The 17137-nt window shown below is 33.5% G+C and overlaps 1 protein-coding gene across 9 annotated transcripts in view; it reads right to left on the minus strand.

Moving 5' to 3' along the window:
* PRLR (prolactin receptor) overlaps positions 1-17137 on the minus strand; it is a 152458-nt gene that overhangs the window by 129619 nt on the left and 5702 nt on the right. For 8 of the 9 annotated variants that reach the window (XM_074533300.1, XM_026794595.2, XM_074533301.1 and 5 more), the window contains exons 3-4: positions 2280-2369; positions 514-601 (exon numbers count right to left, since the gene is read on the minus strand). The gene's annotated coding sequence lies outside the window, so the exon portion shown is untranslated. Of the gene's footprint in view, positions 1-513; positions 602-2279; positions 2370-13853; positions 13873-17137 lie in introns of those variants that run through there. The other variant, XM_074533303.1, reaches the window with a different exon arrangement.

Below are 17137 nucleotides of genomic sequence, written 5' to 3' on the forward strand. Positions count from 1 at the left end.
GCAGCAGGTATAGTAGCATAACCACAGTTACTCAAATTAAGAGCATTTGTTGAATACCATTTGTTCTTTAGTCTCTTTGTGCTTCGTGTTTTTAAGCAAAATTGTGAAAAGCTATTTTGAATAAAATAATGCGTATACAAAATTGTGAGTAATTATTTGCTCATTTCAGTTCTGAGAAAGCTGCTATTTACACAGGTGACTGAACCACACAAAATGGTTGTAAAATATAATTAAATGAAACTAAGGGGCTTTTGGAAAATTACAGACTGTTTGAATTATTTTTAAAAAGAGTGTTCAGTCTATAAAGACTATGAGCAGCTTGCATTATCCATGCTCTGTGAAATCATTGTCATAAAATATTTTACACATTTTAAAATTAATGTTAATATACAACCAAACCATTAACTAGGCATTTTAAGCCCTAATGATGAAGTATTATGTAGGAGTTAGACTTTTATATGAAATACAACTGCATTTAGAAAGAAATCTAACGGTATTAGACAAAGTACTTACAGCAATCCCCCAGAGTTAATTCTTACAAAATTCTTTGAAACAGGTGACAGTTGCAAACATGGTTGTGCTGACATCATGTATTTTACGTCTGCACAAATGAAAAGGACTATAGTTAGGAAAGGAAGCTAATTTTCACAACTACCTTAAAATGAAATTAATTACTTAATTTTCATAAGTACCTTTACAGCTGCAAAACACAGAAATAAAGAACTACAAATGCTTAAAAAAAGTATAATGACTGATGTGACAAATCTAAACCTAAATTTCTTTTAAAATAATTACTAATGAATAAACTATGAAGATTTCAAGTCCATTCCTTTTGGAGGAATACTGGGCAGGATAAAATCAAAGTTAAAACGATATAGGCCTTCCTGCAACAGAAGAAGGAATAAGAAATAGGAAAAGTGATCAAAAAAACCACAAGCACACTCAAGGTTAGTTCATGACTAAAACCAAGATTCTCACATGTTAGTTCATGCTCACATCCACTCTAGAGGAGTATATGCTCACACCTACTCCCCGAGTTCCTACAACAGTCACAAGAATGACTATCTTCATAACAATGAAGATAGAAATAATGTTAAAATATATTTGTACAATATCACATTAAAATATCATATAAAATATCATGTTAAAATATATTTCAAACAACCAAAGTTACATTAAAAACCAAGTTCCAAATAACATACTGACCACAATTGATACTTTATTACAGTGAATGGCTTTCCCTAGCACATATGGAAGTAACATCTCTCTTGTCAGTTAACTGAGAATCATTAGAGCTATGAACACTTCCTTCACATGCAGGTTACTCAGGATTCAAAATCCTCACTTCTCACCTTTCTCCCAGTACAGTAAGCCTTATAAAATCAGTTTTGCTTTAAAATCAGTCCTAGCAGAATCTCAAATGCTTCATCAAAGGTATATGCCATTTAGAACTTTCTTTTTTTGCAGAGGGGGTTTCACTAATCTAGGTAGCCAAGAAATTCCTCTAAAAATTCTATTATCAATTTCCTTAACTTACTATGCTTGTATGTTAATCATACTGTAACACAGATCAGTTGAAAGATTGTATTTGTGAGACAGATTTGGTGCTATTACTGTGTTAACATGGATACTGAACTGAAACTTGTCAGACTTTTCTCATTCATATAGAGAAATAAATGTTTCTTTTCTTCTAGGAATTCTGATATCTCCCCATATTCTCTGTAATTTATATATCAGAAGCTGTTGATTTCTTTCCTATGACATCTCTTCTTTTCCTGGATCTACTAGTGATTAGATCCTTCCAGACCATTGGGATTTAAGCACTGAAACATGAATTTGACAACTCCAAAAGGACGAAATTATTTAAATGACGCAACAAGATTACTGAAATTCAGCCAACAAGAACATTTACTTTCGTTCTAAATGTTCAAAATATTGCAAAAGGACAAACTAACAATGCAAAGAAAGTAACAATACCAGTCACACATACTTCAAGGTTAGGTCAGCTGGAATAATATGTCAAAGTATTACAAGTCTATTTAATTTTTAGCTGACAAAGAAATGAAGTAAGGTTTCAATTGATTTTTTTTTTACCAAACATCTTTTATGGCTTTTACCACTTATTGTATCTATTAACTTAAAATAAATTTTAAAATTAAATTTTCACCATGATTGTTAAAGAATTTAATCAAAACAAAGCATTATTAAACACGCAGAAATTAATATGTTTTCATTATCTACAAAGGAAAAAAAAGAGACAAAATGGTTAAATAACTTACATCATGTTGCACAGCTGGGGGCCTGAGCAGAAGGATTTGTTTCACACTTCTTTTTTCAAAATCTCTATGTATTCTTTCAGGCTCCTTTTCCTGAAAGGAAAGTAAAGCACAGGTTAAAAAGGGACCACTAGACACAGACACTAAAATCACACATAAAATTTTCAATTTCCTAAAAACTGATGTAGCTTTCAGCATTAGAGGATGTAATCTTTAATGTTATGATGACAGATTTTTCTTTTTGTCATACTTAACAATGCCTTTTCAAGTGTATTCAGGTAATTATTGGAAGTAATAGCAAACTGAAACACCTAAATTGCCAGCATCTCCATGTCTGTCTACAAGTTTTCAATCACTGCAGTTCCAATTTCTATTTTTCTATCATAATTACTGCTCATTACAGCAACTGCTTTAAGACATGCAAGAAATCTGCATTAATCTTAACAGTTTTACAGTAGTAATTAATGTTTAACTACTTGCTTGTCTATATATTTGTTGTTTATACTTTTCCTATGAGAGAATATTTTTTGGATTGCAGAGCTGGAAAGGCATGGCAATGCTTTGCCCCTTTTCAACAAAGGAATAAAGTTGATTTTGTGGTCAGCACATTGTACAAGGAAGCATGGACAAATTTTTGACCTCACCTTTCTCCCAGTACAGTAAGCCTTATAAAATCAGTTTTGCTTTAAAATCAGTCCTAGCAGAATCTCAAATGCTTCATCAAAGGTATATGCCATTTAGAACTTTCAAAATTTCATCATCTTTCTAGATGCACATGGAGAAATATAATCTACAAAGAGTCTTACACAATCTGTAAAATGTATGTAAAGACCAAGTGATTGTCTCTGGTTGATAAAATTAATCATTTCACACTAAAAACTCAGTATTGGCAACTGATTAAAACAACTATCTAAGACTTTGTAGACTTAATTTCTCTAATTGTATTAAGAAAGCTGCTAAATTTTTACAAATTTTAAATGGCATATTCTACTTCTGAAGAGTTTGAGAGTCTTCTAGAGTTGTTTATAAAACAAAATATTGTTTATACAAGGACATATTTCAACACAGTACAACAAATTCAGTACATTTTCATATTAAAAGAAAGTTTAAAGAGTATTAACCATATTGTATCTTTTTTCACTTTCAGAATCAAATAACACAATGAACTCCATGCCAGGAATTTTATACTTATAGCAGTTTCAGTGCTGTTAACTTGAAAACAAAATAGGTTATATTGAGATTAATAATCATCCAGTAGTCAGTGTCTGGACAGTTCAGAAATGTAGTGTTCAATGATCTGAAATTATTTATGACCTCCTAATGAAATATAAAATGAACAACTTAAGAAAAAACCCAAAACAACCAACCCACAAACAGTTTTTTTCCATTTTGCTGGCTGTGTATCAACTGATTTTTTGCAATCTTGATGTTCTTTCTGTCTGTAAATAGTGACAGAATCAGAAAGACTTGAGCTAATATATATACCAACAATGTGTTTGTTTCCTAGGTCAGTCATCTGAACGTTAGTAGAGAAGTCATCCCTTCCTAAGCAGAGGGACAAATATATTTACAACTGGTCACCAGCCATCTCATGTGTAAGATGCTGGCTGTGTCTAAACGCAAGACACACGAGCATACGAGTTAGTAAAAAATAAAGGATTCTCAGCTGAGGAAAAAAATTGAATTTTAGTGATAGGTAAAAAACTCATGCTACATGCACAAGTTAATCACAAGAACTATCACAAGGAAATACAGTATTTTCAAGTTTCTTTGCCTATGCTGTTCTATTTCAATCTCCAGAACACTACAAATCTGTCTCCTGTATTCCTTTATGTTATCACACTTCAGTTATTGTTGCCTACTCCTTTCACTCTGACTAGCAAGATACATTCTTCCAACTTCTGTCACTACTGCCACCCCCTCAAACGAAGTTACTCTCTATCATCCACTGTCTTCCTTTTTTCTTGTCGCTTGAATTACTTCCAATCCTATACTCCTCATTCACTCCATTCTCAAACTCATCATTTCAGTTGCATGGAATCTGTTTCTGAGACAGAAATGCTATAGTTGTCATGGAAAGTAGCTTAACTTCAACTTTTTTAGTATGAAGCAGCAGATACCTCCTGCCTCATATATTAGCTTTTTTGCATATACTATATTCTTGCAGTACAGGTCCTTTTCATATTATTTATTCTTTATTTAACAGTAAGAAGAGGTTCAGTTTTCAGCAGACCTGAATTTTGCAAAGGTTTGTAGCAAAGTCCAACTCAACAAAACTTCACTTCCAGAAGAGGTGGCTTCCCTTTCATGAGGATATTTTACTTGAATTAGCACTCACTATCTTGCAGAAGATACACTAATGGAAAAACCCAAAGAAGGAAAAAATGAGCAAGCTGCTCTTTAGATCTCTTCCTGTGAAAGTGCAAAAAAAGCATATTTGTCATCCCTGGATGGCACAAAAAAGTATTTCATAATTTATCATATCAGCTGCCTAAAACATACCTTGGGATTTCTATTCCCTGGGGAAAGAAAATTTTGATTCAATTTGCTTCAAGACTGATCACATTAGTTAAGCCATGTCATTATGATGGCTAAGAGCCAAATTTCTGTCCCATTGCACTTGGAAATGTAATGATGATGCATCTGCTGTGTAATTTGCCCTCAAACTGTTTATCTATTGTGATAATTATGAATGCAAATAATATTATCTGCAAAGACAGAGATGCATAGTTTTTCTCACTGCATAGTTTTTCTCAAAGATTGGAAAAGATCACTTAATGGCCAACAAATAATTAAAGACTGTATGATTACATGTACAAAACTTTTTACATGTACAAAACTCTGCCCAGTCCAGAAAACTTCTGTTGCATATTTTGAATGGCAGGTTAACAGAGATGAGGAAAAGGAGAAGCTGGTTTTTTTCACAAAAAAAATCTATAATTAAATGCAATTGAGGATTTAAACTAACATGAATTATTTCTAACATTAACTACCACAAAGCCTTAGCCCACTGATGTCTGAAGAGCAACTGGCATTATCTACAGATCACTATTGATGTGATTAACATATCAATAAATAGTTCTAGTATTGCTAGAGAGGATTAGTAATATGATACAATTGCTTCATGTTCCTGTTTTGGTTTGTTGTTACTCCAAGAAGACTTAAATAAAATGAAAATAAAAAGATTCATTTAGAAAAAAGCTACGGTTATAGAAAGTAAACCTCATGTGTAATATAAAAAGTGCATCATATATACCAAAATCACTGTTGATTTTACAAACACCTCTTCAGCTTTCAATGCTCACAAAATAACTCTTCCTGAGTAGGTCCAGTTCATAGCAATCATACTCCAAAAATGCTCCTCAGTATTAAGAGGAAGCTGCCTAGGACATAGTCCACTCATACATTGATACATCTCTTCAAAATCAAGACCAAATACTTCATGGATTGAGATTTGTCATCATTATGTTATCCAATTTGGTTTTGACTCCAGAATTGTAAACATTTCTTCAGATTCCAAGAACGAATTCTGATTCATCACATATGGGGGACAGTCTGAGGTACAGCAGCAAAACTCCTCTTACCAGCATACACTTTATTGGTACACACCCAGACCTGGCTACCTGGCTTTTTTACCAGCTCAAAAACAAGTCAGTCTTAATCCTGACCACAGTTTGCACTTTAACTCACCTTATGAGCAGCCAAGTGTTCTATTAAAAAAACATTACTTAAAGCCATTTAGACGTGACTGTTAGAATATAAAATCAGCATCTACTTTGTTCATGCAAACAAAGAGCAAAGGAAGTCAATGGAAATTCATTTGTACTGCCTTATAATTCTGTATCCAATTATTTATCTAATAATTCTGGGACTGCATGGCTGTGTTTGCTTGATAGGAATATTAATTCCAGTGATTGGAGAGACTGTGCAAGGAGGGCAGGAAATATATTTTGCTTAATGTTTAGCACATACTACTTCTGCTTTTCGTGTTCCTCAGAGGCTAACTTAGTAGTCTTACAGGTAGATGATTCCTTATTAATTTAGAAATATAATCACTTTTTATAGCTGTGCCTGCATCAATTTTTCTCTTGATTTAAAAATCATGTACCTCAGTCAGGAAGAAATAATTAACAGACAGTCCATAATCTCTTAGGGCAGGTTACTCTCCTCACACACAGTTAAACTGCACAGTACCAAGTCATTCTTGTACCAGTTTAACAACTTAAAATATTTCAAAGACAGAATAAGCCATTATTTCTTTCTCAATATCAATATAGTATTATTTTTTAAAAACTGTCAACAAATTTGAAAATAAGAAGATTCTTATGCCAGTTCAAAATTAATTTTCCCTTTCCAATATTATTGTTCCTTCCTCTTTTGACAGTGACTACTGTTAAAGTTAAGACAAAGATTTTCTCTCAGGGCCAAGAAGAGTAATTGCAAGTTGCATATCATTCCCATTTTCATTTTTCAAAATGTATCTTTTAAAATATGTCTTATGCAGTAGGCAAAAAACATTGAGTAAGTGTGGTGGTGCATTCCCTCTGGCTGCACTGGGATCTCAGAAATGCTCATTAGGCCTCAGCCTTGACAAACAGCACCTGGACTAAGCCCTTGAGCTTATTAAAAATATTGTCTGCTCCCAAGAACTTGTGCTGTGTAGCACAAACCACTTTGGAAACTTACATTTCTCATCTGAATAACAACTCCAGTGGAACAACACTTTTGTAACTGAAGTTACTACCTGAATTGTGGCCAAGATTGAAGATTATTATGACTTAAGCCAATTCTTTTATGACTCTAGAAACAGTGGTCCCAAGCAGAGCTGTCCTTTCAGAAGGAATTTCTTCTCAGAACAGATTGTTAGACTGGAATTCATTGGAATTAACTGTCCAGGGAGTTTGTGGAGTCACCATCTCTGAAGGTGTTAAAGAAACAACCCAATGTGGCACTAAGTGCCATGGTCTAGCAATAAGGAGGCGACCAGTCAGAGGCTGAAGGTGATGATCTGAGAGGTCTTTTACAACCTCATAAATAATTCTGAACTCTTCTGGCCTGCAGTGGTCTGTGATCAGCAAATTCCTCTGAGTGGGGCACCTCTCAGGAAGTCCTCTACTTGGACTTGTCATTGTACAGTGAACAATGACAATGGACCCTGCGCTGATAACCCCGCTCCTTGAGGCTCAGCCTGTTGAGAAGATGCAAAAGCATCCAATGTGAGTATTTCCCTGACCTTGAGGGAAATTTTTCACAAGTGACTGTGTGAATAAGCTAATGTACTATGAATGTTGCTCTCTTAGATTGTTAAGTAATTTAGGTTTCTAAGGAAGCTAGGCCTGAGGTGAATTACTGTTGTGCTTACAGTAAATTATATAGAATCTTTTGATAGATTATTTAAATATCAATTAAATGTGCTATTAAGCTTAAATGCTGTTAAAACATTTAGGCCTAAATCATTGGTCAAGTCTGGGCCAAATGGTCTAGTCCGAATTTTGTGACCCTGCAGCACTGTCTCTCTTACTCATTTTTATCATTAACCCTTTCCTGTTCTTGCCCTTTTTCCATCTCCAGCCGACACATAGATAATTTTTGGCTGGTTTTAGTTTTAGGTAGATTTATTTTAGGTTCTAGTCCAATTTCTCCTGTTTGTGCTTTAACCATTGAATAAGTAGAATGAACCTTGCTGATGAGCTTGGTTGCACTGTCACTTAAATATTAAACCTGCCTTGGCCACCACCTTTGCTGGTAATTCTTTGAGAGACCTAAAATAACCATTTGCAACAGTAAACTGGTAATGGTATTTTTTCACAACTCTAACCTATAGATTTATAATGAGACAGCTTAACATAAAAAGTATGTATATACATACTATGTATGTATATGCATAAGTTACATATGCTTACATAGACATAGATACATATACAGATAAAAATAGATATATTCACTAAAATTTATTCTGAAATATTGAAAACATTTACACATATGATCTATCACTGTTAAAAAAAATTCCTACCATAATGCACATATGCATCTGCCTTTATAATCACATCTGCTTCCAAAATTTATTGGCATGTGTGCAAAAAATCCCATATTCTTGAAAAAAACCAGGGAGTTAATGAACTTTCCATTAGAGAAAAGGAAACAAAAAGCAACCAAGAAAAAACATACCAAAAACATGTAAAACCATGTCTATTCACAATAATATTTAATTTAGCATTTCATAAACATTCAAAGGAAATTTAGAAGGTAAGGTATATCCAAAGAGTAATTTAACAGCAAAAGCATAGGTAAAATTTTAAAGACTGTGTAAGGTAAAAATATTCTTTCAGAATGACCAAAATGGGATCAAAGTGAGAGATAGACAATATGCAAAAAGTGACAGGAGAGCATTAGACTGATCATTCTTTTATACTTCTTTTATGAAAACATCTTCCAGTTTAACTTGAAATTAAAGAAAAAGATGGTAATACCATATCCACTTCCAATGAAGTAAAACAATTCAGGTGCAGGGGGTTGAAACTGGATGGTCTTTAATGTCCCTTCCACTCCAAACCATTCTATGGTGCTATGAAATTGTAACAAAGATATTAAACTTAAGACCAATGAAAAGGCTTCAGGGCAAAATCACCAAAGCAGCATGTCTTAGGCAACAACAAATATATGGTCTCTGTCTGCTACAAATGCTAGTTTAAGACATGATTTCAGAGATTGGCCCTCAGTTAAAAAACAGGCTAGACTCTATTTTTGTAGAGACAATAAAATAAATGGATAGCTCAGTATCCAACTGTACATAGCACACTGAGAATTAGTCCCAAGTTACATCAACTAATGAGCTGCTACCAAATAACACATGCTAAAAGTCAAATGCTAAACTAAGAAAAACCAGCAAATTAGAAAATATGGCTTAACCTTTACCTCACACATGTTCCCAGGCATCAGCATCTTCTGTATTTAACTCCTATCATAAATGGATTTCTGCATCATGGCAATGGAATAAACAGTAATTACTAGCAATAACTATAAATTACAACATATAATTTTCTACTTCATTTAAACACATAATCTGCCTATACAAGCAACAAAAGGACCACACCTGTCACAAATGAGATCCAGCATATTGATCATAATGTCAAGTCAAACTGGTTCCTAGTGATTTAGCTGCTGTCATTTTGTTGCAAGGACTACTGTTTTGTGTCACAGCATTTGATTTTATTTTCTTTAAAAAAACAGCCTGAAATGGATTAAATAATGAACAAACTCCCAAATTGGGGGGGGGGGGAAGCCCCATAATCTAAAAAGACAGAATTTCATATTATACCAAATTTAAAATTGTAAATAAAAAAAATCTAAGTTGTATAAGAACTGAAATAAAACCGCTCACATATATGAAAAAAATTTCCCAAGTTTACAACTTGACTGAAAGCAAATCTTCACACTCACTGTTACAGTACTGCAGCTAATATATCAGAAGAAAATAGAAATGCTTTTAAGCAGATTACATTGTTTCTCAACAAGCAACTACTACATATCTGCTCTGCTCAGAAGCTGTAACAGTATAAACAGGTATATTACTGGAGTATGAAAACAAGGTCACTTTAAGCCTCTAAGTCTGTGTGACTGGGATATGGCAAATATGGTCATTTTCCCATTAAAATAATTAATCATTAAATCGCTTCTTAAAATTTTTACATGTTAAGGACTGAGTAAGGAAATATATCAGTGTTCTCTAGCTAAACAAATAGAACTCACTTCCTTTAGTTCTTTATTGCCTCTCAAAACACTTTATTTTTCATTGCTTATGAATGGAGTCTGAAATACAGTCAGAAGCTTGTGCTTTATCTATTTTATTATTTTACTGATTTTTTTTCTCCCCACAGCTTCATACCTAAGATTCTAAAAAAAAGGTGATTTTTTTTTCCCCAAAGAAAATTAATCAGAACCTCTTGCTCCAGTTTGCTCACATTCAGGGTTACTAGTCCTTGCTGACCTGCTCTGGGAAAGTGGCATTCCTGTTCTGTGAGGCACGTCCTATCCAGAAAAGCTGCTTTAATGAGAATTACTTCACTAACAGTTGTGTAATCGCTATCCTGAACTTGATTATTAATGATTTTATCTTACTGCTTTACATACTTGCTGGCTTGAAGGTGGTGAAACGTTTCCAAGCTTTCGATGTGCCAGCAATAAAAAAATATATGTGTTTCATATTACATAATGAAAATGCTTATCATACCTTGGTAGTTTTTGAGAACACTGTGATAAATCCAAGTCTATTAAGCAGTTTGCTAGCAGATTTCTGTTTATCTTAACAAAATTGTAACAGTGATATACCTGCATTTTTAAGCTGTCAGTAATGACAATATTTCATCAAATCAAAAGCATGGCATTTTAGGATCTTAGGCTTAACTTCTTTGATGTTAATAATTAAAGTAATATGTAATATTTAACCAAGTTAAATATTACACATAACTTTTTTGTTGCAAATAATTTTTTTTTTGGCTGCTGTAGATCAGCAGATTGTTAAAGAGCTGGTGATAGGATTTGCCAGACTCTATAATTGTAGGGCAGAATTATTTCTCCTAAACTCACACATTGCCTTCTTCCTTTTGTGGAGGTATCCCATACATTTAGATTTGGACTCCTACTTACATTGCCTGATGTAAAATTCATACTTCATAGAATCATCAGGGTTGGAAGAGATCTTCAAGATCATCCAGTCCAACTGTCAACAGAGCACCACCATTTTCACCCCAAGTGCCATATCCAGGCACCTGTAATACAAACCCTTTGTGGGAAAACTAACTAGTTTTACAGACTGATTAACATATGTAAGAATTTTTGGTCTTCTAGTATTTCTGAAATATGAAATATACATGAAGAGAAATGGAATCTCAACTGAGTAAAGCAGAAAAAAGTCCTCTCTTCAGTGAGGAAATAGACAATTTAGAAAGAGGAGGGATAGCAGAAAGAAATGTGAAGGACAATAAGCAGGTCTTGCATAAGAGAAAACAAAAGCTGGTAGAAATTAAGCTAGTATGCTTTCTGAGTAAGCTCACAGGAACAGTGGTCAGTAAAAATTATAGTAGTATCAGTTGAGTAAGGGGGAGGAAGACAGGATCATTACAAAAAGCAGAGGCTGGAGAAATAATAAGATTCAGCTAGGGTCTGAAATGGAACTAATGGAAGAATAACAGTCTTACACTATTTTTTGTGTTTAGTAGTTTTGCTCTTTCACACCACAGGGTTTGAATTAATATCTATTTATTTCTGAAATACTATTCCAGAGAACTACAATTACAGCTTTAAAAATGTAAAAAGACTATGTGGAATATACACTACACCTGATTATCTAAAACACAAGGATGAATAAGGCTTGTAAAAAGAATAATATGGCATAGTATCTAGAGCTGTCTTAAGAACTTCTTGACTCATACAAGGACAATGCATACAAAATAATAAGTTAAATAATTTACATTTTTGTTCTCTCTCTCTCTCTCCATTTTCTCTTTTAATGCTTTATGCTTCAACTTTGAAAACAAGCTTAGAAACTGAGACAAGTCTTTCAACTCCATGGAAATAATCCAGAGTCTAAATGGTGACAAGACACCAGCCAGATAGGGTCAGCATCATATTGATGAAGAGAACAACTGTAAGTTTCTCATCAGGGTAATTGGGAAGCTGTGTCTTATGACAGGATTAACTTTTTCAAAACTAAAATATGATCACCATTACAAGTTAGCATAAATTTCTAAACGGCATGCTTAAAGGTCATGGCCACTCCCCTTAGCCCAGACTGTTAAAAAGTAAGTGAACAAGTGAACTCTCAACAGATTAACAGAATCCTGTCAGAATTTTTCCTAAGCATCATCATTCATCTTAGGTCTCTATAATATGTATTTTACTGATTATGACTGGATTTGGATTAAAACCAGAATTTAAAACCTCAAAATTACAACCAAAGTTAAAACCTCAACTCCAAACTATTTTCTCCCTCAAGTAACAGAAGTATCTCCAAATATCTCTTGCTAAACCAAACTGTAATTACAATTAACTAACTACTTATACAGATTTGACACCTCCATTATTTAGTAATTGCATCATTTATATATATTCTTCCATTTTTGTCCTGAATTTCCTGTAGTTCACCTTGCAAAACACGTGTTTTTTTCCACATTACAATTAAAATTCCACATTACAATTTATGGCATCATCATGGCTGAACCACACCTGCATACTTTGAACAGTCTAAGGGATCCTGAAAACAAATTATCAATAAAATCTTTTTCACTGATGAGGATATGTTCATTGTAGAGAAAACAAATGCTATAAAGTGAATGGGAAAAGAGGAACCATTTTAAAAAGTTTCTGTTGTATAATTCAAACAGAGTATAATAAATTACAAGGCTCAACAAAACAAGAAGCTACAATTACTGAAAAATTATGCTCTCTGTTCTACATGCTGACATGTTATACACAGGATGGAAATACTCACTTTAATCTTACAAAAAGGCTGGAAGTAGTAGCTCACAAAAACAGAAGTGAAGGGGACGAGAAACAAATTATCTAAGTGTCAAAAACTCTCATGAGGAAAGCAACATTACTTCCTCTATTTCAAGAGAAGTAAGCTAGAGATATTTAATAAAAATGTTATTCTCTTCCTTTTGCACAAACAAATCCAAATAATACCTATCATTGGACAACGGAAAAAAAGATAATAGAATACTTAAGTTAGAAGTGACCCAGAAAATGTTTAAAGAAGTTATATCTCTGTAGTTACTTAAATGCCAACAATGTCATGTTGAAAGAAAAACATGATTAAAACCATGAGTCACATATAAAATTCAGGGGGGGAAAATAATTATTTAATTTTCTATTGTAATAAGTAACTTTGTGGGAAAGAAACTACTGCATCAGTAAGAAAGTTATTGCCATTTTTTTGTTTATTTATAATTTGAAATTCTGAACATTGTGTTTGCAAAATATCTTTCAAAATCACTGTGTTTTTAAAAAATTAGTTAAAAGCATATGCACCCATATACAATCTATGCCTAATTTTTGTTAGGAATCTTCATTTATTTGTATTTTAGTTATATTTGATATTCTATATCTAGTTCTTCTTTTACCATGGAATCAAACTGTTAAAAACACTCATTAAAAAGGATTGTTGAACAGAGGTTCCCTAGGCAGCTAATTACAAGCAGCAGCTGTGTAACTCCACTAACAAAATTATGTGCATCTTAGGTTCCATGTCTCATTATGCAGCATAATATTAAATTTTATTTACATAACCTATATACAATATAATTTGATGCTGTATCAGCTGTAAAATCTCTCAGATACACTTATTTCTTGTTTCAAAATCAGAAGTGTTTTTTGTGCTTTACCTGACCCATTTAATCAACATCAGGCATTAATTCATTAAAAAAAATTCAAATCAAAGCACAGAATTTAATTGATTTAAAATAAATTTAGTTGCACTTGCCTTTTATAGCTTTGCACCTTTTCTTATTCCAAATACAATGATAAAGAAATATATGCTCATAGAAAACAAAAATGTACATCTAAATCTTGGAAAGATACCTTTCTCAAAGTGGAGGACCAGGGCTATTCTGTTCCAGTAGAGTCTTCTGATTTGTGCAGCATGTATTGGTCAGGTATCTGCAGCAGGTATCAGCTTCAATGAAAGAAATTTATGCTGCTATCCAATGGTAAACTGACCAAAAGACAGATTAAATTGACTTCACTTACATATCTTCTTAATCATTATGCAAGAGAATTCTCGCCACAGAAAATATTAAAAAAAATTAAAATTGAAAAGAAAGAAGAATTTATTAAATTTTTATGAATAGCAGGAATTCTACTCAAGGCTGTAGTAAATTTTCAAATCTTCCACTGAACAGAATTACAAAGAAACAAGAAATGCTATTAGAAACTTGTTAGTGTTTGTATAAGAAAACATCTAATACCAGTAGGTATCCACTATTGTAACTGCAGTTGAAAAAGCTGTCTTGAATAGAGCAGCCTGAGCATCTGTATCTGTTACTGCCAAAGAGAAGCAAAAGTATGGTAAGAGGTATAAAAATACAAAGGGCAGAATGAGCTTTGATTTCAGTAACTACCACTGAAAAGAACAAAGAGTCACCTCTTTACAGACAATGAAGATGGATCTACCTGAGTATATGCCCAGATTAAGCATACTTCAAATTCAGTAAGGTTTCCAGAAGAGGCAGGAAGAAAAGAGTGCATTCCAACTATTGTTAATGATTCATTCTGACAAATGCTGCTCCTCTGCTGCTGAAAAAGAACTTGTAATTGATATAATTTCTTTGGGAGCACTCATTCGGCATAAAAGGATAAACACACTGAGAATTAGCTGATCCTAATGTAAAAAAATAGCTTCTAAACCCAAGGGCAAAACAAGATGTGCTAGACTTTGAATATAAACTGTGTACAATGAGTTAGAACTTAGAGCATATGTCTGGAATAAGGCAAACCTACATATGAACATGGGCATAATTATGGAAATTTGAAGGTAGGTGATCAATGGTTTTCCAAGGTATTTAGCAAACTGATACTCTTTCCAGTCATAAGGTTTTTAAAGCTGGTGTATTCACCAACTGCTTTTGTGTATGCTGGACAGCTCAACCATTATTTTCTTTAGTCTTCATTTCAAATCTCATTCATACAACATTTCTCTGGGATGAAGCAGGACATCTATCATCCCTCAGGGGAAGGAATTTCAAAACTGTCATCTGCAAAGACACTGTTCCGTCCAGATGGCAGGTGCCAAACACCCATTTTCAAATTAAAGAGCTTACAAAGTACATGCAGGAAAAGGCACTGAAGGGGCTTGGGGCCTCCCACTCTCCACATGCCTCAAATGGACAAAAGGGATAAATTTTTGCCTCTTTTGCCTAAAGAACAATTCTAATAGTTTCTACTATCACTGTGGAGAATGAAAAGAGAATGGTTAGTGCTGGTACTTTAGAAATCTGACAGAACACATAATCCAGAATGTAAAAATAAAATGTATGTATAAGCCTTGGTAGGACAGACAGGTTGGGGTAGATAAAAAGGAGAAGAAAGACACATCATCAGATGTCAAGACCTGAGGAATATGAAGTAGGAAATAAACAAATACATGGGCAAGACTAATTCCAATTGCAGGAGAGAATAAGAATCAACAGAGCAAAGAGAACTGGAAATGGGAATAAGTGAGACGGCTGGGGAAAATCAGAGGCTTACTACTGGTTTAATCACAGAATTTTCTCCACTGTTTCATGATTTGAAATGATCCATCAGTAACAGTAAGGCAGTCAATGCTTCCCCACACAAGTTGCTAAATTTCTGTCATTTGTTTAAAATGCTTATCTGTGCCACAACTCAAAACATGAACAATTGGATGGCTTTTTTTTCATCTTTCACTACAGCCTGTATTCAGTCATGCTATATTAAATCAAACTTTTAAAGAGAATTTTACTTGTTTTAAGGCAGACTGTTTATTCCTGTTTAAATCTTCTAGTCAGAGCACATGTAATCAAATAAGAAACTGCTTATGAATAATTCAAACTTTTTTCAAAATTGCATTTCCATAGCCATTAAGCAGAGGCACAATACTATTCCTGTCATTATCAGCAACTCCTACACTCAAGAACGAAAAGAAAACATCTATTAGATCAAGAAGAAAAGAAAACATCTATTGGAATCAGTCTGAGAGCAAAATTAATACTGGCATAAGAGGACAGAAATGAGCAACTTGAAAGGTAAATCTTTACTGTAGAAAAGAAGTTATATTCTGTGTACTAGCATTACCATGCAATGATGTACCACTAATTTTTTATTAAAATAAGGAACCGGGCATATTAGCCCATAGTCTTTCCTTTGTCTAGCTACATCAAAATCACTTTGATTTTAACTATTTACATCATCAGTTCTACCCTAATTAGCTAAGTACTGTTGATTAAAGAACAATGTTGAAAACCTGATGTTTTACCAGGCATACTTCCAACGTAGAGCATGCTTGACCAATGTTCCCTTTCAACATAACAAGAAAGAGCTATCCAAGGCTTTTAAGTGCTGGCATTTGTTCCTAGAATTCTAGCCAAATTCCAGATCACTTGGTTACATTATGCTTACTTGAATTCCTTCTCTTCTTCAAAAACAGAGACACTATTCTTATTTTTATATTCTAAAAACATAACTGAACAGAATTGTTAGTACACAATAGCCATACTATTTCTGAAAGAAAAAGCAGTTGCATTTCAGTAACATCCAGGAGGATTCTAGTTACATTTCACACATTCTTTAATAATGCTAGACAAAAACCACAGTAAAAGAATGTAGGACAAATGTGCACAGTTAATGAGCATTTATTGAATAAAAAAGATAAAATACTAGCTGATGAGGCCCTGAGAGTATTTTAAGTACTACTCAAAACATTTCAGACCATTGTTTATAAAGAAATACATCTCTAAAATTATAGACTTACAATTTATCAGCCTAGAAAAATCTGATTTATTAACAGGATTTTTATCTTGCAGAAACACTATGCCAGAAAATGAATTAAACTGTGCATGGCAAAAACGAACCATCTGAACTTTACTTACTATTTTACTGCCTTCTTTTTTCTAAAAAAAGCCAGCTGTAGAGAGCTTTCATTCATCTACACCAAGCACACAACTATTCTATGCATAAAAGAATGACTACAAGAAAAATGGTCACAAAATTTTAGTTCTGACTGTATTGTGACACAGATGTGAGTGGATATGTGTAATTACTGGGGTTGACTAAAACCATCTTTTGACAGTACGTTTTACATACAATTTCCCAAGGCAGAGAAATAGTGACTCAGAATTTCAAGACAC

This window comes from Zonotrichia albicollis, chromosome Z (genome assembly GCF_047830755.1).
Source record: "Zonotrichia albicollis isolate bZonAlb1 chromosome Z, bZonAlb1.hap1, whole genome shotgun sequence".
Lineage (NCBI taxonomy): Eukaryota > Metazoa > Chordata > Aves > Passeriformes > Passerellidae > Zonotrichia > Zonotrichia albicollis.